Genomic DNA, 24,626 nt, shown 5'->3' with positions numbered 1-24,626 from the left:
AGTCATCCGCCATTTTGATTTCTGTTTGTATGATTCTCTGCTCTAAAATGGTGGACTGTGTTCTCAACTTGCAACCAAGCCTCCCGACCTTTGAGTTCTGTTAATGTTTAGGCTGTTCGAGAACCGACTGTTTAGACTGGGTAAAGAGACTGTGTGCTCCGTATGAACTGCCATCTGTGTATTGTCTGCGCACATATGATTCATCCCTGTTTAAACGTTAGGACAATGCAGAGTAAATCTCAAGCATGGACACAGGCCGAACTGCATTGTGAAGGGATATAGACTAAGGCTTACCGCGGGATCCGAGAATGTACATCACCATTGTAACTTGATGGAAATGCAAACTCATGTAATCCATCTGCATATTATTGTATAAGCTGTATGTGAACTAAGCACGAACTCTAGACCACAACTTATTAACATGTAGAGGGGCTGCACTATATTTATGAAAACTGCATAAAAGTACGAATGTTTTAGATGTCCAGCACTCTCTCTCCTCTCTTTTACGGGCTGGTACTCATTGCAGGGTGTTGAGAACCAGATATCTATCTGTATCTATGTTTCTTTGTGAACTGCGCAGAATGAAAGATCTGTGAATCTTTATAGCCCGTGTTTGGTGTATTTCCTTTGTGGTACTCAACCTCGATATTTCTTTTGCTTTTACACATGCTGCCTCATGCCAATTCTGGGCATATGTGGTGTCAGACATTGTATACTGGCATATTAATTGGTATTAGCTGACTTTTTCCTCAGTGACTTCTTGGACTGAAGAATATTCTGCATGAGATCATGGACCAAGTGCAGGCACAGTATGGGTGTGGGGATGCTATGTTTTGGGCATGTTAGGGGAGTGCATGATGGACACCTCCCTGTGTGGCACACCTGCAAGTGCATCCATGCAGACACATCTGCTGAGAGTGACACATGTACATGGATGTCTATCAAGTTGCTGCAATGACATCTCAGGAACAGGGATTTGACGTGTCATCCCACTGCATTTGGAGCACAAGCGTAAGTGTGTACATGCAATATGTGTAGGCTGGGCCACAAATCATGATCAATTGATTCCCAGATATGTATGCTGGTACATGATTCCTGCTTGCAGGTCAGGCTGTCAAAGATGCATGTTGGTTACTGTGTTTGTGTGGGCAGGTGCCCCGGTGCAGTTCCCATGCCCCTGGCTGCATGTAATACTAATGTTGGTTGGTCAATGGTATGGCGGCGTTGCATGTTTTTGGTGATGTGTTTGTGACAACATTACAATTTGCTGTGTTGACATTAGTGTGTGTCATGACTGTGATTCATCCTTAACACAACACTCATGCGGCTGTAGACATGCAGTTTGCATGGGCACATCCATGTGTATGTGTGTGTGTTGTGTGTGTGTGTCAGTTTCTGTCTGGTTGCAACATGCTGCATGATTGGTGATGTTAATGTTGTGTATGCCACACATGCATTGACAACAATAACTGATGTCAATGTTCTTTGTCCCATTTTCCACAGTTGCTGCAGCTTATGAATAGGATAGAGGCATCGCTCTGGAGCAGAAGGGCAGGGACTGGGCCACCAGACCAAAGTGCACATCCCGGCCAGTCACCATTGCCACCACCTCATCTGAGGGAGAGTTGGAACATCAGGCAAAGCTGATGGGGGTACGTCCCAGGAGGTGGATGTGGTGGGTTACTCAGTGGATGTGGGCTAGAGTGCGGGTACAGAAGGGCTATCGAGGCAGGAACACTCTCTGGAAGCTTCCAGGGAGATGGAGGAGGTTGTGGAGGAGGAGGCAATGAAGGCCAGCACAGTGGGTCTGGAGGGGGCATCCAGGAGGGTGTTCAGGCTGCACCCCTGGGCCAAGGACACAAGGATGTGCAGTGCACTGCAGAGGGAGCTATACAACCTTCTGTCCCTGGTCCATCTGCTGAGGCAATGGCAACAGTTGTGGATGCCCCCACCCATACCAAGCCCCCCCTATGCCAGAAGAGACCAGCCCAAAGTTGGTGTGCTTCCTGCTGGCTGGTCTGACAAGGCGGATAGGCATGATTTGTGATGCTGTAACAGTCACTTGTGAGGGGCCGTCACAATATCACAATTCGATTTGCCTGTACCTCTGCCAGGTATCATGTGAACCACTCTCAAGTGGTCTCTTTGTGCTGTCGTCCTCCAGGAGCCTTCCTTGCCAGTTACCATCAAGGCCACCTCTATGCCAATAACACCCACACCACCTAATCTGGTGGTGAGCACATCCCGGCCTCTGGTGTAAGTCCCAGGTACTGCAGAAGAGGTGGTCACTGTGCCTGTCGAGGCACCTACACAGGGACAGGCAGCAGTGGGACAGCTGACACCTCAGGACAGTACTGACACTGTACCCCACTGACGTGGGACATCCAGATGACGGGGGTACCTCTGCACCCTACTATTAGCTAGGTGCAGCAGCAGATGAGGAGTGTCCAGAGGCAATCAATAAAGGGCCATGTGTCATCGAGGAGACAAGTGATCCAGGACAGTGGTGACATCTGACAGGAGGAACGGAGGAGACTCTGGGATATGGTGTGCGTAATGATGGAGTTTCGCAGTCAGCAGATGACGGGGAGGCAGCGGGCTAGAGAGGAAAGGGTTGCAAGGGCCAGGGCAGAATAGGTGGAAAGGCGTACTTTGAGACAGGTTGCAATCCTGGAGGAGGCTTGCTAGGGGGCCTGCAAGCCACCTTGGTAAGAACGGAGGCCTGCCTCCATGCCAAGGACGAGGAATGGAACTCTGCCCTAAAGAAGGCATGGAGGGACAATTGAGCCTGCTGCCAGTGTAAATAGTTCTTTGTGTGGATTTTCTTATTTGATTTTTGTTTTCTTCATTTTTGATCTTTGGACATTTCCCCCTTCCACAAAGCTTATTGTAGTGTACATATGTTCAATGCAAAATGCTGTTTATTGATCACACGTGTTTCTGTATCTTTGTTTATGTTTTGAATTTGGCTTACTATGGTTTAGGAATGCACTTCTTCTGTGACTGCCACGTGGGTTGGGGGCATCACTGTGGATGTATGGAATACACTCATCACTTGTGCAGTCGCTATTCGGTATGTGTATCCCTCCCAATGCGTAGGCACCCACCTGCACCTATCTGCTATCACTGAAAAGATGCTCTCATGCCATGCTGCACATCTTCCACTCAAATTCTACATCTTCACATGATGAATGTGTTAAGTCTGGATGTTTAGATCATCCAGCTCCTTGGCTCACACACTCTCAGACAGCCTTAACATCACCAAAACCAATGCCTGTTCTACTTATCCTACTTGCAGGGACTTTGACAGCTATGCCTTCCTACCTGAATCCCTTAATTCATTGATTTTTACAGGCTACTATGCACACACACATTACATATAATTGTCCTATCATTAATGTCTTGGACTTGTGTGCTCCAAGGTCATTCACCTACAGAACTTTGAGGTCATTGCAATGGCACATGGGCACAATGATATGTCACATTGCACTACAATGCTTTACTATGTCACATGTACATGGTGCATTCATAGTGTCGCTGGTACTACATTCTGCTGTCCTGTTGCTGTGTAACTGAGTGTAATGTACCATGGAGTCGTGTGATGAGCTACGGACATGTATTCTGCAGCAGTGCCCCCAGTTGTTCATGCTAGGGATGGATATATGGCTGGTGTGCTTCATGTTGGAGGCAGGCCAGTGGGGTGGTAAGTTGTTGGTCAACTTTGGACTGGTAGGGGCATACTATGGCATGGCCAGGCTGGGGTAGTGTCAGAGGTGAGGGGGGCTGGTGGATGGTGTCAGGTCCTGAGGGGCTGCCTGAGGGTGGTGTCTGGGGTGAGAGGGTGGGTGGGTGGTGTCAGGTCCTAAGGGGCTCTCTGGGGTAGTTTTGGAGGTGAGGGGCGCTGTTGGGTGGTGGCAGGTCCTGAGGGGCTGCCTGGGGGTAGTGTCAGAGATGACGGGGAGTGGTGGGTGATGTCAGTTCATGAGGGGCTGCCTGGGGGTAGTGTCAGAGGTGAGGGGGCTGGTGTATGTTGTCCAGTCCTGAGACGCTGTCTGGGGGTAGTGGCAGAGATGAGGGGGCTGGTGGGTAGTGTTAGGTCCTGAGGGGCTGCCTGGGGGTAGTGTTGGAGGTGAGGGGGCTGGTGTATGTTGTCAGGTCTTGAGAGGCTGCCTGCGGGTGGTGGCAGAGATGAGGGGGCTGGTGGTTGGTGTCTGGTCCTGAGGGGCGGCCTGGGGGTAGTGACAGAGGTGAAGGTGGCTGGTGGCTGGTGGGTGGTGTCAGGTCCTGAGGGGCTGTCTGGGGTGGTGTCAGAGGTGAGGGGCTGCTAGGTGGTGTCAGGTCCTGAGGAGCTAGCTGGGGGTAGGGTCAGAGATGAGGGGGCTGGTGGGTGGTGTCCAGTCCTGAGGGTTTGTCTACGGTTAGTGTTGAGGGGCTACCTGGGAGTAGGGTCAGAGGTGAGGGGGGTTGGTGGCTGGTGTCTGGGCTTGATGGGGCTGCTGTGCAGTAGGGGTATATGCAGCAGTTTGGTTGCCTTGGGAGTAGGGGGGACAGTCTGCCGTTTCATAGGGGAGCAGCATTTACATACGTAAGACCTTGCACAGATTTTCTGGTGTGCAGCCTTTACTTACGGGGGACCTCACGCAGATTTGCAGGGTTGCAGACGTTACTTAAGGGGGACCTTGTGCAGTTTTGCTGGGTTACAGTCTTTACTTACTGGGGACCTCACACAGATTAACTGGGGTACAGCCGTTAGTTATGGGGGACCTTTGCACAGTTTCTATGGGGGTGCAACCTTTACTTTTAATTATGGGTACCTTGTGCAGATTGTAGGGGTGCAGCCTTTACTTACAGGGGGCTTTGTGCAGTTTTGCTGGGGTGCAGCCATTAGTTACGGGGGAACTTGCACAGATTCACTGCGGTGCGGCCATTACTTACGGCGCACCTTGCGCAGTTTTGCTGGGGTGCAGCCGGTACTTACTTGGGACTACGTGCAGTGTTGCTGGGGTGCTGGATAGTGGGTCAGAGGTGGACGCAGATGTTTGCGCAAAGGTTGGTCTATGACTATGTTTTTGGTTTGTGTGGAGGCGTGCTATGGGCGTTCCTCGCGCAGCTCCGTTTTCTTTCAGGATTGGGTTGCTTTGCGATTTGGATTCCATGAACATAGAGCACGCTTTGAGGGCTTTGCGCGTAGTGACGCACAAAGTTGTTTTTTCAGCACAGAGACTTTGCGGGTTCCATGCACACTTTTCTGTGAATTGGGCCCTATATTTGAACCGATAAATCCAACAAGTTTAAAACAAAAAATGTAATTTCGTATTTAGTCGAATGCTTTTATCGAAGCATTTTAAGTAGTCAGACGTTAATGGCCGACGAGGAGATTCCACCACTTCCCTCTGTTTTCAGACACCACATACAAGGGTCCGTTAAAGAATATGGCTATGCACACCTTGTACACATGGCTATAATAAAGCATGGGCAAACATACTTAAAAAACGTTCCTCCATGCCACAGTCCTTTCTGATTTACAAGTGGACAATGAACAGAGAAATATTCAGGCTTTTGACAGTGGCCCTCATTCCGAGTATGGAGGTAGTCATGGCACTATTTGTCAGACCAGGCGTTAAGGAAGGGACCCGCTAAGGGAACTCAGAATAGGGCGCAAAGGGTTTACCAGCACCGGTTTCCTTACCAGTGCTGGTAATCCCTTTGCGCCCAACTCGGTATGAGACCCAGTGTATTTAACCTGCATTACCATTTCTGACAGGAGCATTGTGACAGGGTGAATGTAGTATTGGTTTGTCAGTAATACCCGTGCGTTTCACTTTAAATAAAAGGTTTACTGTATTCCGTCCAAATGTGGAGGCATTGGGGCACTTTACAATGCAAATGTCTCAATAGCACTACTAATTACCAATCGTGAACACATAAAAGACGCTGAAGCTGGTTAGACAATGGAGTCTTCCTCCACACTTCATTCAGCACTGACAGAGGTGCATGCTTCAGCTCTGAGCACAGAGTCTGTAGGCTGCAGGATAAGGCATGGGGCATGTTCCGACGACCCTGCTCAGGCAAGTTTAACATACTTTACTCGACATTTTGGGAGGGTATCTGTAAGCCCATGACTGGCACTGCCACAGCTTGTCTGAAGTGAAATGCACTGCTGCTGTTTTTCCCCCATGCAAACTGTCTTCCATGATACCTCTGCCTGATGAGATTGGATGACTAGCAGCAGGAGTAGCAGTACTGACATTTCATCCTAGGAACCACATTATGAGTTTGGTGGTGCGGCCAAAAACGGTAGAAATGCAATGGTAACAAAGTTACCACTGCATTACTGACGCATTACCGCACTGCAGAACTATGGGTTCTGAGGTAAGGTTGAGGAAAAATCTCCAGCAAAATGCTGGAGGTAATTCCTTGACCTTACCTCCAAAGAACTGCCATTTAAGCGGAATTACCACCAGCAGAGTTACCACTGGTGGTAATTCTGTCAAAATCCCATGAAATCCTATGCACTCCATAAATGGGGACTAACACTGTCTTACCACCACTTGTAATCTGGCAGTAATTCCGCTGGACCAAGTGGCAGGAACGGTAAATCCATTCGGTGGTATCTTGTCGGATTAACCGCAGAGCCACCACCAAACATATAATGAGGCCGTCAGTGTGGTTGATGAAGAGCCTTTGGCGATAATAATCCTCAGCATTTGATGTCAATACTTGCTTATTAAGGGATAAGTTTGTATGCTTTGGATAGAAATCCCAGGCATAAGTTTGGAAGTTTGGATTGCAATGTCTCTCATTTGCTTTAGGGCATTTGATGCCAATGCCTAAAAGTAGTCTTAGTATGACAGCATTTGATGTTAAAACCTAGCAACGCCAAATGTCCATGTGCATTTAATGGCTAGACCTCGCCTATGATGTTAGAAGATGAGCAGTTAAGTAGAAATATATAGAACTAATACCCTGGTAGCTGGAAGCACACCTTTAAACTTATGATATTTGAACAAATTATATTCAAGAGCCTTGGGGAGGTGCAAGGGAGTCAAACCAACCCTGACACTAGGCGGTATACAAAAGTAGAACAGACTGTGGACACCTGCTGTTGTTCTAAGTAGAAATATATGGCAATGATAGGAGTCCTGGGTCCTTTGTTGGCAATCTATGGCAATTATGTTTGCAACTGGGCACTTGGGGTTTTAATTGCCCACATTCTTATGATTTGTGTTCCAAGCTTTTAGCAGATGCGATTCAACTGTAGATGGCCACACCCGGCAATGGTGCAAATATTTCATCATTTGGTCAAAATATTTCGGAAACGATTAAGAACGTTGATAGTTCATGGACAAACCTAGCCTATGGTGTCTTCAACTATGACTTTGATGGAAAATCCTGGCAGTGGTGTGATCACCTGGATCTCTGATGGTAATGATGTGTATACGGTAGCAATACCTGTCAAATTAGTTTAGTTTAGTTTATTATTTGATAATGCGCTCAAAACCCTGGGGTAGCCGGGCGCAGTGGTAACAAGAATACTTAGGGCCTCATGACGAGTCATGCCGGTAAGGGAAAAATGATGCCGGTATGTAAATACCGGCATCATTTAACGTCCCGTAGCATTCTGACCCGCAAACCCGGCATTAACGGCACCATTATCTACGGTGCCATTAATAGCGGCATAGGCGCGTACACGCGCCTCTTCGGGTAGTAAATACCGGCATGCCGGTAATATGGGGCAATCACAACCCACGCAAACATGCAAGTACCGGCATCGCGAACACGGAAATAACGGGCTGCATGATGCCTGAAAAACTGGCATCGTGGACCACCCGCAGACAGCAGCCAGATACAAGGCAGCTGCCACAGGTGCACACAATCCCCACAGGTGGAGTCAAAGGAGGCTGTGCCAGTATGAACTGAGCACACCCACACAAAACACCCCCCCCACAGGTGTAGGCAATGGAGAGTGGGCCAGTACAAAAGGAACACACCCACACACCACAACCCCCCGCCCCCAGGTGTAGGCAATGCAGAGTGGGCCAGTACAAAAGGAGCACACCCACACACCACACCCCTTCCTACACCAAAATGCTACCACTAGCATTTGCAATCATGGCGCAGGAGGACATGCCTATACTGCTACAACTACAGCAACAATAACAACAACAACCACAACAACAACAACAACAACAGCAGCAAGAACAGGCAGCACAGAGGAGACGCAGGAGGAGAAGGAGGGTGAGACAGGCCCAGCAATTACCACTAGCGCAGCCACCAGTGCCTCGTAGGCAGCCACCAATCCCTCGCACCAGACCCAGCCCATTCAACCTAACCCCTGAGCAGATCCACACCCTGTACCGATTGGACCGTGACACCATCACCACCATAGTGGACATGATACAGAACGACATTGCCAGCCACTTACAAATACGCACTGCCATCCCCCCACTACTGAAGGTGGTGTCTGTGCTACACTTCCTGGCCACAGGCACCTACCAACACACAGTGGGCCAGCTGCATGGCATTTCACAACCACTATTCTCACGCATGCTGAACCAAGTGCTGGATGCCCTCCTGAAGCACGCAAGCACCCACATATCCCTACCACGGACTGCCCAGGAGATAGCCGAAACCAAAGTAGGCTTCCATGCACTGGCAGGCATGCCCAATTGTGTCGGTGCCATCGACTGCACCCATGTGGAATTGGTAGTCCCCCATGCCACAGAGAAGGTGTACCGCAATCGCAAGCAATACCACTCAATCAATGTGCAAATGGTATGTGACTCCAGCAAGATCATCACTCATTGCTGCGCCCGATTTCCTGGATTCACACATGATGCAATGGTACTGCGCAACTCCACTCTACCCCGTCACATGGAGCGACATGCTGGACCACGTGCCTGGCTGCTCGGTGAGTTGCACAATAAGCCCATGGCCATGCTGTGGGGTGCTCATGTGTGCTGATGCAGAAGGGGGGATAGTACACCTGGGTGGGAAAGGGGGGGGGTAGTACACCTGGGTGGCAATAGCCAGTGAGTGTAGAATGAATGCAGAGCTAAACACTCCTCACCTGACACAGCCAAACTGAAAATGACACATCACTGGGCCACATATCACAAATGATGCAAATGGATGACAACAAGTAAGAGGCACAACCAGGCCACCATGGTGATGGCAAGCAATGCATGACTGAATAGGATGGCAACTGTGCCAATGCGGCCAGTGTGACCATGCATAGCAAAGAGTATACTGCATGATTTGGAGGCTAAACATTGTCGCACTGCCACAGCACATCTGCCTCAGCATGCATGCTTACACCCTGCATCATCTATTCAACCCCATCCAGTGTTCCACACCTCTTTACATTATACATTCCATATAGGTGACAATTTGGTACACGTACAGGGACATGTGCATGCTCACACCTAATAGCTGCTGCCATGACCGTGCTCCCTGAAGGTGTCAGTTCAGAGTGACACACACCTATTTGTATCTGCTTGCAGGTGATGGAGGATATCCCTTGAGGCCGTGGCTACTTACCCCTGTGCGGAACCCACAGAACAGCCATGAAGAGGAGTACAATCGTGTGCACACTCGTACCCGTGTTGTGGTTGAGCAGGCCTTTGGCCTGTTGAAGGAGCGTTTCCGCTGCCTAAGCAGGTCTGGTGGGGCACTCCTATATAGGCCTGAGAAGGTGGCAAAGATCACCATGGCCTGTGTCATGCTGCACAACATGTGCGTCCGAAGGAATGTACCACTGCCACCTGACATTGACATGCATGGCCCGGGTGAGGATGAAGGAGATGGAGACGGAGGTGAAGGAGCCCCCCTGCCAGTACGTGATGCACGGGACGGCCATGCTGTACGCCAAGCACTAATTGACGAATACTTTTAAGATACAGGGACCATGAATGACTTTTGTCAGTCAGACACTGGGACAATGTGAACATGCACAAAGGGAATGTTGTAATTTGGACATTGAACACCGTAACACATTAAATGGATGCACACCAAAAATAACAATGTCCAGCCATGGATTGTTCTCCAGAAAACTTGTGTATTATATGAAAGCGCAAAACTGTGCCCACTCCCCCCTCCCACAATCCCCCAACAAACTCCCTCTCCCACCCCACAAACCCTCAAAACACCCCTGTTAACTCCCTCTCCCACCCCACAAACCCTCAAAACAACCCTGTTAACTCCCTCTCCTACCCCACAGATGCAAAGTGTCCCCATGTGTGCAACGGACAGTGCTCGCTTCCACAATGTGTTTTGCCACAATGTCATTGTCCATGCATTCACTTCTTTTGGACTTTAGTGTCAGGTGGTGCCATGGCCAACTGTCGTGCGCTCCTCCTTATGTGACGCACCGGACTGGATTGCGCCGAGGTGGTAGGGCTAGTAGTTGTGGAGGAGTCTATTGTCAATCGACTGTCTGTGTGAAGGTGTGGCCGCTGCATCGGAGCATTACCTGCAAGGATGGCCTCCGTGAGTGTCCCCATGCACTCCCGGAAGGCACGCATGGATGCCTCCACTGCTGCAGTATTGGCTACTATTGCCCTTTCGATGGCACTCATGGCCTCATTGCCTGCTTCCACCTGCTGGCGCATGATCTCGAGCATGTACTCCTGCCGGGCCTCGACCCTTGTCAGGCGGGCATCAAATGAGTTGTCGTCCGCAGGTCTGCAGGTTGCTGGCAGGGTGGAGGAAGGCAGAGTGGAGGAAGGCAGAGTGGAGGAAGGCAGAGTGGAGGAAGGCACAGTGGAGGAAGGTAGAGTGGAGGAAGGGGCCTGTGCGGAGCCATCCTCCGGGGCACTGTCCTCAAACAGCGCATTGTCTGATTCCCCGAGGTCGGAATCATGTAGACACGGATCATCGAGGCACTCAGACTCCGCTAGAGGTTGGGGGCTGGCAATGTGGCTTGGGGTGGGTGTGCCAGGCATCATGTCTGATTCTTCTTCCACCTCTGTGGACACAAAGTCCCTGTTGGCTGGCGGCAGGGCTACCACTGTTGTGGTTCTTTGTTGTTGGGCAGTGGGTGCAGGTGTCCCCTGCAGGGTTGGTGCCTTGCGTGGCACACTGGCTTTGGCAGGTGTCTTTTCCTTGGCCGGTTGTGTTGGGGTGTCCCTGGTCCCCTTGCATGCACTGGACGTGCTTGCACCCCTGTCCAGTGGTCCACCTTCATCATCGGTGCCTGGGGGATAGAAGAGATGCAGGTCATCAGTGATGTTGTCAAATGGCAGCTATGTTGAATTGCGGTGGGATATGTTCATGCATTCAGCCATCATTTCATTTCTGGTTTGTTGCTTTAGGTGCACTGAGGGGGTATGTGGGGAATCAATGCATGGCTGGTGGGGTAGCATTAGTTTGGTCTCTGTGTGGTGGGTGCATGGGTATGGTTGGGTCATGTGGAACCTCTGTTGGGATTGGGGTTGTCACTCAGCGTCTATGTGGTGCAGGGAGTGACAATGATTATTCTATGGATATGTTGATGCATCACCTTGCCCACTCTAACTTCCCCAGTTGGGCCACGTCATGTGTCGTGATACGTGGTTGTGATGGTACACTCACCCTCCTCTGTGGTGATTGCTGCGCCGACCTCCTGATCTCCGATCCCCTCAGTGGTTTCGGGGTCAATGAAGCCACTTGCCGTCTCCTCCCATGGCATCAATTGGACTGGGGAGTGTGGGCCACCGCCTGTCGCCATTGCGGCTCTCCGGTTCTCAGACATGATCCTCCGGACACGGAGGCGGAGGTCGTCCCACCGCTTCCAGCAGTCGCGCACACTCCTTGGGGCGCACCCCACTGCTGTCATCCTTCTGAGCTACCTCAAGCCAGACCTCTTTTTTGCGTGTTTGGGCCGCATGCTTTAGGTCTGTGCTGCGTATTACATCCGCATGCTCTTCCAGGGTGTTGGCGAGCATGGTGAGCTCAGCGTCCGAGAAACGCTGCTTCCTCTTCCTCTGTGTGGATTTCCTGCAGGTCTTAAACATGATGATGCTCCTCTGACACACTACGACACGGGAGGAGTGTTGGTTGTGGAGGATTGCAATGGATTGTGTTTTAAAGATGGCCGCCGGCCCATTTCCAGTTCCAGCGCGATGACGTAATTTCCGGGTCCGGTTTTGCGAACACGGTTATTCCGTGCCGGAGTAACCGTGCCGGTGTATAGGGGTTCATTGAAGGCGGTTACGGAGTGGACGCAAGCCACAATGCCGGTATAGGGGGGTTGGTGGGACTTTACCAGGATGGCGTTTTTTTCACTCCCGGCATGGGGGGACGCGCGTGCTCGCGGACTCGTGATCGGCCGCTGGTAGCAGGTTCTCGAGTGCACGGACACGCACTTCCCGCCATGCCGGTAATTGTGCCGGATTTTCCGGCCGACTCGTAATGTGGCCCTTAAGCTTGGTTACATGCAGTGAATGCATTACATGTTATTACAGTATTTACAGTACAAATATACGAGATGTCCGTACATCACATCACACTAGTCTATAGTACAGGTGTCAGGTAGTACAGGTTTCAAGGTATTTACATGCTGAAATCTAGTGTCTAGTGCCGGGGAACAGTTTGGTAGGTGTTGTTAGTCCAGAGCCAACTTTTCACTTTACATCTGAATCTAGAGTAGGGCTGATTATCTCTTAGTGCAGAAGAGAGTGCGTTCCAGGCACGGGCAGCTCTAACAGGGAAGCTCGCACCGCCCGATTTTGTGAGTCTGAATCTGGGGGTTTCTAGCAGAAGATGGTTAGAGGCTCTGGTGTGGCGACTGGAAAATGTTCTAGTCAGTCTAGCCGAGATATAAGGTGGCGTGGTATTATTCAGTCCTTTGTAGGTGATAGAAAGCATCTTGAGGAGAATTCTGTCACTAATTTTTAGCCAATGGTGGTCTTTCCTGATATTAGATATATGCTCTCTTCAGGGTATGTCCAAGGCTGTTCTAAGAGCATTGTTCTGTAGTATTTGCATTTTGTTTATGATAGTTGTATTGGCACCTGCATATAGGGCGTTGCAATAATCTAATTTAGGCATTATTAAGGCGTTGGCTAGAGTGATAGTTAGTTTTGGAAAGGTAGGGTCTACAGGCCCTGATTAATTTGCAGGTGTAGGCTGTAGATGAGGTCATAGAGTTGACTTGTGTTTTGAGAGATAGTGTGGAATCAAGGTAGAAACCTAGTGTTTTTACCTCGGTTACCACCTTGATTACATTACCATTTATATTAAAGGCCGTATTAAAGGCTGTGTAACTAGGGCTGAGTTTTTTGAGGTTAGAGTCGGAGCCCAGGATCAGTATCTCTGTTTTGTCGTCATTCAGGCAGAGGCTGTGGGAGACCATCCATGCCTGAATGAGGAGGTAAATCTTGTTTACTAGAGCTGTGTCTGCGACCAAGTTGCCAGATAGTGGTATGAGGATCTGAGTGTCGTCCGTGTAATTCATATAAATTACCCCCAATCTGTTAAGTTTGTCGAAGAGTGGCTTAGTGAAGATGTTGTACATTGTAGGGGAGACACATGAACCTTGTGGAACACCACAGGTGATTTGTGTTGGGTCCGCTGAAGCTAAGGGCGAGAACACTCTCATCGTACGGTTGGCTAGGAAGGATTGTACCCAGGCTATAGCTTCCCTTGAGAAATGGGCGGCAGACGCTAGATGCTTGCATAACACTGCATGGTCAATCAGGTTGAAGGCCGCCGATAGGTCAAGGAGGAGGAGCATAGCTTTTTTACCTTTATCCTTCATCTCGTCGATTTGTGTCTTAAGGTCAATTAAGGCTGTTTCATGACCATGTTGTGGTCTGAATCCAGATTGGCGTGATCCTAGTAGTTGGTTCATCTCCAGGTAATTTTGGATCTGAAAGTAGGCTACTTTGTCAATGAATTTAAGGAGGAACGGGACCGTAGTAATGGGCCTATAATTAGTGGGGATAGTTGAGTCAAGGGTCTATTTTTTGAGGAGAGGCGGTACCCATGATTCGTTGAGGTTAGAGGGCACAATGGTTGATCTAAAGGAGGCATTAATTAGCTTTGAGATGAAGGGTGCTAAATCTCTAGCTGCGTCCTTAATTACTTGTGCTGGGCAACTGTCACCCTGGCAGTTCGATGGTTTCAGAGATAAAATAACCTTTTCAGTTTCCAGTATGGAAATGTTGGTAAACCTAAATGGTTTACAGCTACTTGGTACATCTGTACTTGGTGTATCTGTCAGAGGGGTGGTCTGAGTTCCTGTGGAGCTTAAGGTGGCCTTCTTCTTTGTGATTTTGGACTGTAGAGTTATTATTTTATTTGCTAATGCATTTTGGATGCTAGTGCACCATTGTATGTCCTTGGGGACATTGTCCGTGGGAGCTATTGGGTTTTCCATTTCCCAGAGGATGGAGAAAAGTTCTTTAGAATTAGAGTTAGCTTTACTAATTCTCTCATTGAATGTATTTTATTTTTGTTTGGATTATTTCTTTCTTGTATTTGTTAGCAAAGTTGGTAAGTAGAGTTTTATTCTCAGCTGAAGGTGAGTGCTTCCAGATTGCTTGGAGTTTGCGTTTTTGCATTCGTAGTTCTTTGAGATGGGGGGTGAACCAAGAATTGAGGTGTGATTCTTGTTTACTTTTACGTAATTTGATAGGAGCAATGATACCCAAGGCTTTGGACATGGAGATGTTAAATGTATCAACTAATGTATTAGGGTCAGAGTTGTTAGCGCTAGCAGTGAGAGCTGGTAGGAGGAGGGGGAGTAGTTTTTCAGCAGTAATTTCTTTTTTGCTTCTGGTTGGCAGAGGTGGTGCTATTTCACGAGTAACTACTTTTGAGTGTTCTATGATGGATGGAAACAGATAAGATGGTGGTCGGTCCAGGTTTGAGGTGTAATATTAGAGATAGTAGTGGCGCCGTTCAGATTTGCTATCCAATCTAGTGTGCATCCTTTTGTATGTGTTGGACTTTTTGGGTAAAGCCATGTTTCACTAAGATCGATTGGATGGATTGGGCCTGTTTGTCCTCAACATTGTTAAATCCAAGGTTAAAGTCACCTAGTAATAGGAGCTGGGTACTGTGGAACTGTGGATATTAGATCATATCATCTCTTCTGGTGGTGCTGTTTAAGACAGCAAGGCTATAGAGTCAGCTAGGCCATGGGAGGGCAATGAGGTAGCACTCCAGTCCTCCTGCATCCTCTGTGAATCCAGTGCATGGAGAAGAGTGCAGCGTCACTGATGCTGTCGTTCCTTGAAGGCAGCCTCCCCACCTTCTGTAATACATGGTAAATGGTGTGAACCCCTGGTCAAATTATGCAAATACATAGCAAACTGTAAGTACTTCAGTATAGATAGCAACGGGGAAAATCTGGCACATAGGGCCTCATTACACGGAAGGCGGTAATGGTTAACGGCCACCGTTAATGGTAACGGTGACCGTTAACCATTACCGCCTTACTACGAGGTCCCTTAGCGGGTTGGTGCTTTAACGCCTGCTTTTTGCAGGCGTTAAAAACCAACCCGCTAAGGGACCTCAGAGCTAATTACGGCACCGCAAAATTGCGGTGCCGTAATTAGCGACTTCCCCATTCCCATAGAGCACTATGGGGCAGAAATGGGAATGGGGAAGGGCAATGGCGGAAGGGGGATTTACCGCCCCTCCAACCTTGGAATGGGGCGCTAAATCCCCTTTCCGCCAAGGCGGTGCCAGTATTTTACCGGCATGAGCCATGGCGCTAATAGCGCCATGGCTCACCGCCCTCCGTGTAAAGAGGCCCATAGTGTGGCACATGGTCGTCTGCTGTCGAAACCCAGCAGATGAATGACTAAATGGACATTTGAGGAACACGCCTAGTGTATGATAGCACTACTCATCATATGATGTGAGAGCCTACTAATATCATGTGTATGATGATCCTGCTCCTGGCTGTTCCCCTCATATCTTTTTTGTGGATTGTGGCTAGAAACACCTAGAAAACCTGGTAAATGACAGAAAAACGTGGACATATGAAGGTAATGGTGTGGTTATCTCTACATAAAAGACCAATGTATGGCCATGCCTGCACAAACACCAAAACAAATTGGCATTGCCATCTTTGTTCTATAATCACAGTATGGATTAACACATAGAAAGTCTCCCAACACTTGGCTGAAATGTTTAAAGCATTGCATGAATCATCTGATTTACTCAGAGAACATCATTTCATGGAGACCTGCAAATCCTGTCAGTCAAATAAAGATATGAAGCCTGAACTCTGCCAACTCACTGCTCATGATACCACAAAGGAAACAGCAGATGATATCATGAATGACATGTGTAATGATGCCTTGGGAGAAAACAACAAGCAATTTGTCTTTGCTTTGAACAATGGCAATTCTGCTACAAACACCACATGCAAGATCATATTGGCTATTTCTATAAGTATTAGAGCTGATACGTCTGCCCTTCACAGAGACTTCAGGCAGCTATTTGGGCTTCTCAGACCTGTGATACCAATGTGTATATGGTACGGTGCTGTTTCATAGATAAACTTGGCGCAAACCAAAGGAAGGCATGTACTCTCCCCTCTTATGGGTAGCATCAATGAATCGGCTAAAGCTTTATTGTATCCATGTAACACTCATCCTAATTGAATATATGCATAGGCCACTCAATGCACTTGCTTATCCCTTAAACAATCACCTTGAGTTCACATGCCCCAAATAGACTTATAGAACCAAACCCCCCACACACACAGACACACAAACTCTCATTCTGCTATGCACACAATTCTACCTGTCATGTTCTGTCCAAAATAGATGGTGCCCACTTTCTGTTATAACATGCAAAAAAACACTACTTGGTGACAAAGGTAAACATAAATAATGAAAAATATTGCAACAAAAACTATACATTTTATTAGAAATTGATGAAATGGACAGAACAAAGGTAAAATGAAAAACACAAGTAATTAGAACACACACATGTCATGGTAACATATTAGGAGGAAAGGTGAATGCATACTCCATATTACCTGAAGATATGACTATCTCAAATTTTACAACTCGAATAAATGCAATACACCGACAAGAGTAATATTCAAGGGTGCTCAGAGGGAAGACACTTCCACACCACAAGATGCTATCGACATGGATCACCAATTCAGCCTAGTCCGCCAACTTTTAACATTTTTCATATGCTATTAATCTGTCCAATAAACTGTGGGAACAAACTCCAATTGTGCAGATTTCAGAAAGACGAAGCTGCTAGACACCATGACATTATTATCCCATCCATGGCAAAATTTCCAGAAAGCGAAGTGATGAGACGATCTGAAACACTTGTGTACGAGCGCGATAGAAATAAAATATCAATCAATCAATCAATCAATACGAAAAAAGTTTCACTTCGAGCCGTAAGCTCCTAGTTTTTAAGGCATTCTTGTTAAAAGGCCCAAAATGAACAGCAAATGTACAGGTACCCCTCATAGGCAACACACTGGCCAAATATCACACTTTCTGCCCACAGATACTGTTGTTATCTATGTGCCATTCCTCCACTCATGGTATTCTTGCGGATCCACTTACACTTCTGGCAACCAGGTACCTTCAACATGTTTTCTTGCACCGGCCACAAATCCTCCTGGCATAACAAGGAAGAGCATGGATCTCTTGTTTGTCTTGTTTCCTCCATCCTTCAGGATCTCCTTCCTGTCTTCTTCCACTTGCCTTTTTCTTGTCAGGATCTAGACTAGAGGGCAAGAAACGACCTACCACTTCCTTATAACATGATTTTTGCAACTGTGAATTTTGATGGGACCAAACATATATCACAGAGAGAAAAACCCTCTTTGTTATCTTGTCCTGTGTTAGCTGGTTTAGTCTACCAGCTCTGGGCCATGGCTGAAAGTGTCTAAGTTCCTTATATGACTGATGTACATGAAAGAAAGAGCAGAGACTAAGGAATTGTTTGTTTGTTTTAATGGTAGTGTTCCTGTCATTTGCCGCTAAGGATTGCACATCAGAAGTTACATGAACTTGTTTGTTTGACAGATTGATCAGTCATAAATGAAGGACTGCTGTGTTTGAAGGCCTGGTTTGCCAGACAGGAAGCACAATCACAACACTGTTTCCCTTTTTCAGTCTGTTCTATCAGATATGCATCATGTTCGCAAGCTGATATGGTCTGTAGTAACAGGATGGTCCATCAAACATAGACCATTGTTGCAAATGACACACATCTGCTATTATAGGCTCAGCGCTTCAGGTCATTTTAAAATGGGATTTAGTTTTTCTTTAGTTTTGCCACATTTAAGAGAGTGCCAAGCTACCAAGCACATGGTGGAATTAGAAAGATGGGCGGCAAAGATAATGTTACTGGTTTCCTTTAGCATATGGGCTTCTTGCCAGATTAGCCAGGGTCCTGCCATTTGGAGCTAGGCCCTGTCAGAATGTGTATATTTCTGTTATTCAGGACTCTAAGCCACAGTTCTGACCCTCTGTCTTTCCATTTAATTAAACTTTATTTCTGATTCCCCCAGTGACTGTTCAGCAGGCCAAGGTCTGTGGAGGAATGGTGAGGTGCAACACACATATTAATTATTGTTGCATGATCTCGCTGTTCTCGGGAGCTTTTAGTGAAAAGTAGAATAATGGTTTGGGTTTGCAACGATAGATAAAATACAATTGTTGCAAACAACTTATTTCGGTGTGAACAAAGCCTTGGGTGGAGGCATTGCCAAAGCGTCAAATCTAGATCATGGTCTTACTGCCTCCAAGGGAGTGTTGAAACAACAGGGTCTGCATTAGAATGGCTTAGTAGCACAAATACATATTAGAAATTAATTTCCAAAGAGTGAAGCCTCAGTTAAATGTTTATGAAGCCATTTGGGTCCCAAGAGATAGCCAGAAGAATGTATGCTGAGGATTGCACATCAGAAGTTACATGAACTTGTTTTGACCATTTCGGATATGTCATTTTAGTAAATGTTACATGTATAACTACAGCCAATTAGGATTAAGTATTCTATGCTGACTTCACATTAGGTCATTCATGGGGGCTTCACTTAGGAAGGTTGTGGGTAATCTAGTAACCACTTGGGGGTACTTGTGTATGTTGTGTTTAGATTTCTCTATAGGTGGGAGCCAATAGGGAACGTGTGATTAACATGCACTTGATATTTGTAATGTATACTGTAACTCAATGTGGGTGGATTGAGAGTGTTTTCATTTCTATGGAGCTGACTGACCCTCCCAGCCATAATTTGCATGAAGCAAAACAGCTTTCTTGCAAATCCTGCACTCCATTATTGCTTCCTTGCTTTTTTTTCCATTCATTTTTTGTGCCTAGCGTACATAAGAGATTTAAAAAACTTTCCGGGATGTCTGTTTGGCGTGTCTGGTGTGCAGTTAAATGCCAACACTATGGCAAGGAGGGTATTTGCACTACACGCCAATGGGATTTCCTATCTCTGCGAATCTGCTTTTTTCAGACAGATGATGTTTCAAGATATACACCAGATTACTGAGCACTGGTGGATAGCATGCAGTGTCAGTATTCACATTGAATGTACCGATTGGTTTCTAAAATTCTGATTAGATTGACAATTTGTAGGGGACAGCTAATGATACACATAGAAGCTAAGTATCATTTACTGATATCTTATAGGCCCTTTCATAATCTAACAATATAATAAAAGGCCAGATGTGTGTTTGTCCCTGTAAGTTTGTTGAATGCAGTAGCTTTGCCTGTTGCCACCGCTAGAGGGAGCTGTTGCCTTAGCATATATAGAGACCATGCCAATTTGTATAGCTTCACCTTTTGTGACCGCTAGAGGGAGCTATTTCCTTAGGATATAGAGTGGTCCTACTGTGTCAATAAAAACCTGCACTTTGGCCTGTGTACATAGGCATGTACACTAGTATCCTATATATGCTAAAAACAATTCCCATTTGAGAAACCAAAATCTCTCATATATTTATTTTGGGGACCGTACACGGTTGTATCTTTTTGGACATGCAAGCTGGCAAACATCTCTGAAGCATTCCGCATCACTCTCAGATGGGATCCCTGATTATCATTATTTTTTTTTTTTTTAGCATTGATCAACTAGTTTCATGAAATCTCATGAAGACACTTCTACTTTGTAAGAAGCATGTCACATATCAGGTTATCATACAGAGATGTAAAGATCCCTCCACTTCAACACCTCAGCTATGTCTCAAAACTGGACATCACATTAAACAAGTAGAACTGCAGGTGCGTAGGATATGGGTAGATAAAAAACACTACACCAAAATCTAATAGGCATATTAGCAAGTAGATCTAGATCAGGGTTAGTCATCGTGTTACGGTCCAAATATACAACTCTCCTCCAGCCAAGCTTACATATTCAGTAGAGAATTCCAAGGCCAAACAATATGAAGAGAGACAGGTTGCCTACCTCTGATCAAGACCCGCCATGGGCATTAGATTGATAGATTTTGAAGAGTAGTTTGAGATGTGGCCATGGGAGATGGTGAACACAAAGAAGGATGGGGATTCAAGGACAGGACAGTGATACGACATTAGTGGCTTGAGAGTTGTGGGTCTCATTACACGGTAGGCGGTAACCATGGCGCTATTAGCCATGGTTGCCGCTGGTATTTTACCGTGTCCGCCTTGGTGGATGGCGGAATTACTGCCCTACTCCAAGGTGAGCGGGGCGGTAATTCCCCATTCACCAAAACACTTCCCCATTCCTATTTTTGCCCCCATAGGGCATAATGGGAATGGGGAAGGCGCTAATTACGGTACCGCAAATTGCGGTACCGTAATTAGCACCAAGGTCCCCTTGCGGCACCCTACTTTAACGGCTGGTAAAACCAGCAATTAAGGTTGGGTCCCGCAAAGGGAACTCGTAGTAAGGCGGTAAGGGTTTACCGGTACCGGTGCCCTTAGCGGTACCGGTAAACCCTTACCGCCTACCGTGTAATGAGGCCTTAGTCTCTGCCCAGATTACTTGAAACAAATCAGCTGAGGAAAGTGGAGAACGGTTTGAGTTTGGCTGGGCTCCCTTCCATGATGCCCTAGAGTAGAAGTCCACTTAATTGCTGATGTGTGGGAATGTTTGCATTACCTATACATTCTTTCACCATATTATAAAATGTTTATAGAGCACTCTCAAAGAATGCTTTATAATGTCTTTTCAATATGAAAAACGTTCCCTTAAAGATGGTCTGGGGCCACCTATGGATGACTCTGATGGCCACATGTGACTTACAAAGTTTACAAACTTTAATAACAAGTCCCAAAATTCCAACATGGGAAAGAAACAGCCAAAGTACAAATCTGGACCACATATTTGTCTCGAGAGAGATGGTGAAGAATGTGATCAACTTCGAGATCCTCAGAACTGTGAATAGTGACCACAATCTCCTGAAGACATCGTGGACCTGAATGCAGAAAATAAGATCTAAAATGGCCACAGAGGTAGAGGCATGCAATGGAGGAACTAACTTGAGACTGTCTGCAAACGCAATTGAGGAGCTGACCAGGACATATAGTAAGATCTGCAAGGAAAATCAGCTAGCAGGCGTAAACTGTAGTATCAACTACCAGCCACTTCTGATAGCCTATGAAACCAAAAGCAAGAGTTGGTCTAATAATGATGCAAAACCTCACCAACATGAATACAACAAATACATAGTGACAGAAAGTAAAAAACTAAGAAAAATTAAATGGCAGGCGAAAAAGTCTAATTCTCCTGTGCTTATGCACCAGGTAAAAGCAGCAACAAAGACTTACAAGAGCTGGCTGCAACTACATAGGGAATTGTTATGGAATTGTTATACTAGGCGCACGCAGTCGCAATGCTAAAGACAGTCTGCAGTAGAAAATTGAGAGAGTTCTGGACCCTAATTAGAGCCACCTCACGGTGCCAAAATAACTCCCTAAACAACTTTGTGGGAGGGAAAGCCCGGATGGAACATTTTACTAAATTACTCCAGAAACCCGGACACAAGAACTCAACAAACCAGACCAATCTTGCCACACCATGGATGGCAAATTGGGATCTGAAAGATATCAAGAAGAAACTTTCTCATTTGAACAGCTCAAGGGCCACCAGTCCTGACTGCATTACGAATGCCGATCTCAAGTCACACCCTCAAGAATGGTCAGAATTAATCTATGAGGTAACAAAAAACTGTATGGATGCTAGAACAATACCTAGCTCATTGACAACCAATCTACAAAAACAGCCACAGAGATCTAGCAAAAAACTGCTGCCCGATAGCACTTTTAGATTTTATCGGGAAAGTGTTCAGGTCACTGTTAGACGATTTCCAAAAATGGGCAAGGACAACAGGGCATGAAGATCCACTTCAATCAGGTTTCGTTAAAGATGCAGGAACATCACCAAACATTCTCTTACTGAGCACTTTAAAGGGAAAGATCCAGGAAGGTAACCCTAAAATCTATCTTGCTTTCGTTGACCTGGTCCAGGCTTTGGACTAAGTCAACCATGAAATCCTGTGGGAAAAATTAACATCAAGAAACTGCCTGGAAAGCATACTTGGTCCAATTAGAGCCCTTCACCCATATACTTCATACAGGGTTCACCTAAACAGAGAAGGCACGTTGTCAGACCAAATTCCAACAGCCAGAGTAGTAAAACAGAGGTGTCCTCTCGCACCAACGCTGTTTAATTCATACCTCTTGGATATTAAATTGTCTGAACTGAAGGTCCGCTCATTCCCCCAACAGTCTGGAAAACAAGGATAACAAGACTTCTTTATGCAGACGATCTAATCCTACTGGTCTGCAGCGCCAATTAAACAACAACTACATAAAAAAATATAACCTTGAAATTAATAAGATCAAAACCAAGGTTATGATTATGGAAAAACAAAGTAATCAACATGAGACCTTTCAATGGACCCTGGAAGGAGAAAAGATCAAACAAGTTACAGAATTTAAATACCTGGGGGTGATCTTAAGTAACAAAAAGCAAGAAAGTCTGATGCAAAACCATTTGATGGAAAGAACTAAGCAACTAGCGGGACAAGCTAGAGCAATAGACAGAAGGTTTTGCCACTTTACAGTAATGCCCCTTATTCAATTCTATAAGGGTAAGGTGGTACCTTCACTAATCTATGGTGCAGATGCTCTGCCAATGATACCAGCACACTTTTGGCAACGCCTAGAAGGTCTCTTCTGGAGGAAAACATTGAACTTGCCGGCATCAACACCAGTATCAACGATATATCAAGAATTGTGTCTGCAATCATTACAGTTCATGGTCGTGAGGAACACGATGATGTTTTATAGAAAGACTATCATCAGCAGTCGAATAAATGTGACAACCATCATTCACACCGAAATTAAAGAAAAAAAAAAATAACCTACTAGTGAAATGGGTCCAAAAAAACCAGAAGATCCTGAAAGAAATAAACAGCTCAGAAGAGGAACTTATTCAAAATCCGACCAAAGTTAAACAGAAACTAAGCAAATGGGATTGTATTCAGAAGACGTCAATAAAGTACAGAAGTAAATTGATAACTCATCTGCCACCAACAACAAGGGGTCTAAATGACTTACCGACATACATGACTAAATTCCCCAATAAAGCTCTGAGAATTACCTTTCTTAGAATTCGAATGAACCTTCTCCCGACAAATGAGATCAGAGCGATAAGAAATCAAATAAAGGATAACTCCTGCAGGTTCTTTGGAAGCAAAGAACAACAGGAGATAATTAGGCATCTCTTGTTGTTATGCCCGAGACTGACGATGCAAAGAACCACGCACATGGGGCATATATTTGCAGATATACAAACCTGTGGGAGGATGAGTGGTGGGGCCGCTTAATTGAGGGAGATAATACCTCCTACGTGATAGCGGTCTCCCAATTTTTCACAAACTTAAAGCTCCAGGATTGCAATTAAGACTTGAAGGGGGGTGGGGGCTAAATCTTACAAATCGTTTAATGAACCTTCTTAGTTAAGGAGGAGGGATGGGGGAAAGAAACTCTTCTCTTGTAAAAATTCCTTTGTAAATTGAATCAAGTAAATACATTTTTTTTTAAAGAATGTAAGAGGACCAGAGTTTGTGCAGTAGGTGCATTAACATTTTGCATTATGTGAGACGGGCATGGTATCAAGAGATGACACAGACTGCTAAAATGTAGTTCAAAAAAACGTTAATTTTTCTTGTCATGATGGTGTAATGTCTATATTGCTCTAGCTCTAAGGTGGGAATGTTACCTATCAGAAAATAAACTAAGGGAAGCCTAAGTCTGTCAGTCCAAATCCAAAATACTGTCTGTGTCAAAACCTATGCTTGCCCTCAGTTCTATAGAATAACAAGGTGTTTGGGACTTGGCAAACTGAATAGCTTCAAAGTAAAAATAGATTGGCAATTGCATTCCTCTGTAACTCCCTTCCCCAATGTCATGGCACTTGGGATCACACAGTTCCACAGGTTTCTCAGGATGCACTTGTCAAAATTTCACAGTACAGGATTCACTTGTCAAAAAGTTAATAGAACCTTATTTGGCTTTTCCGGGTTCTCTCTGCCCGAACTCAAAAGTCCTTTGGTTCACACTCTTCAATGGGTCTTCAAGGCTTCCTGTGCCAAAGCATAGAGATTTTTGATTCCACAGAGTTCACTTTCAAAATACAAATTCTCAACTGGTTACATTCA

At 46.1% G+C, this 24,626-nt stretch overlaps 1 long non-coding RNA gene across 2 annotated transcripts in view; it reads left to right on the top strand.

Annotated features, from left to right (window-relative positions):
* Positions 1–24,626, top strand: part of LOC138491478 (uncharacterized) — a 117,130-nt gene that overhangs the window by 12,649 nt on the left and 79,855 nt on the right. Inside the window, exon 4 of one of the 2 annotated variants that reach the window (XR_011276020.1) lies at positions 1,504–2,905. The exons of the other annotated variant lie outside the window; for it this stretch is intronic. This is a non-coding gene — a long non-coding RNA (uncharacterized lncRNA). Of the gene's footprint in view, positions 1–1,503; positions 2,906–24,626 lie in introns of those variants that run through there. 2 annotated transcript variants of the gene reach the window in all.

This window comes from Ambystoma mexicanum, chromosome 10, assembly GCF_040938575.1.
Source record: "Ambystoma mexicanum isolate Mex_15411 chromosome 10, UKY_AmexF1_1, whole genome shotgun sequence".
NCBI classification, from domain to species: Eukaryota; Metazoa; Chordata; class Amphibia; order Caudata; family Ambystomatidae; genus Ambystoma; species Ambystoma mexicanum.
Note: the sequence above shows the minus strand (reverse complement) of the source record. Positions and strands in the feature narration are given on the sequence as shown.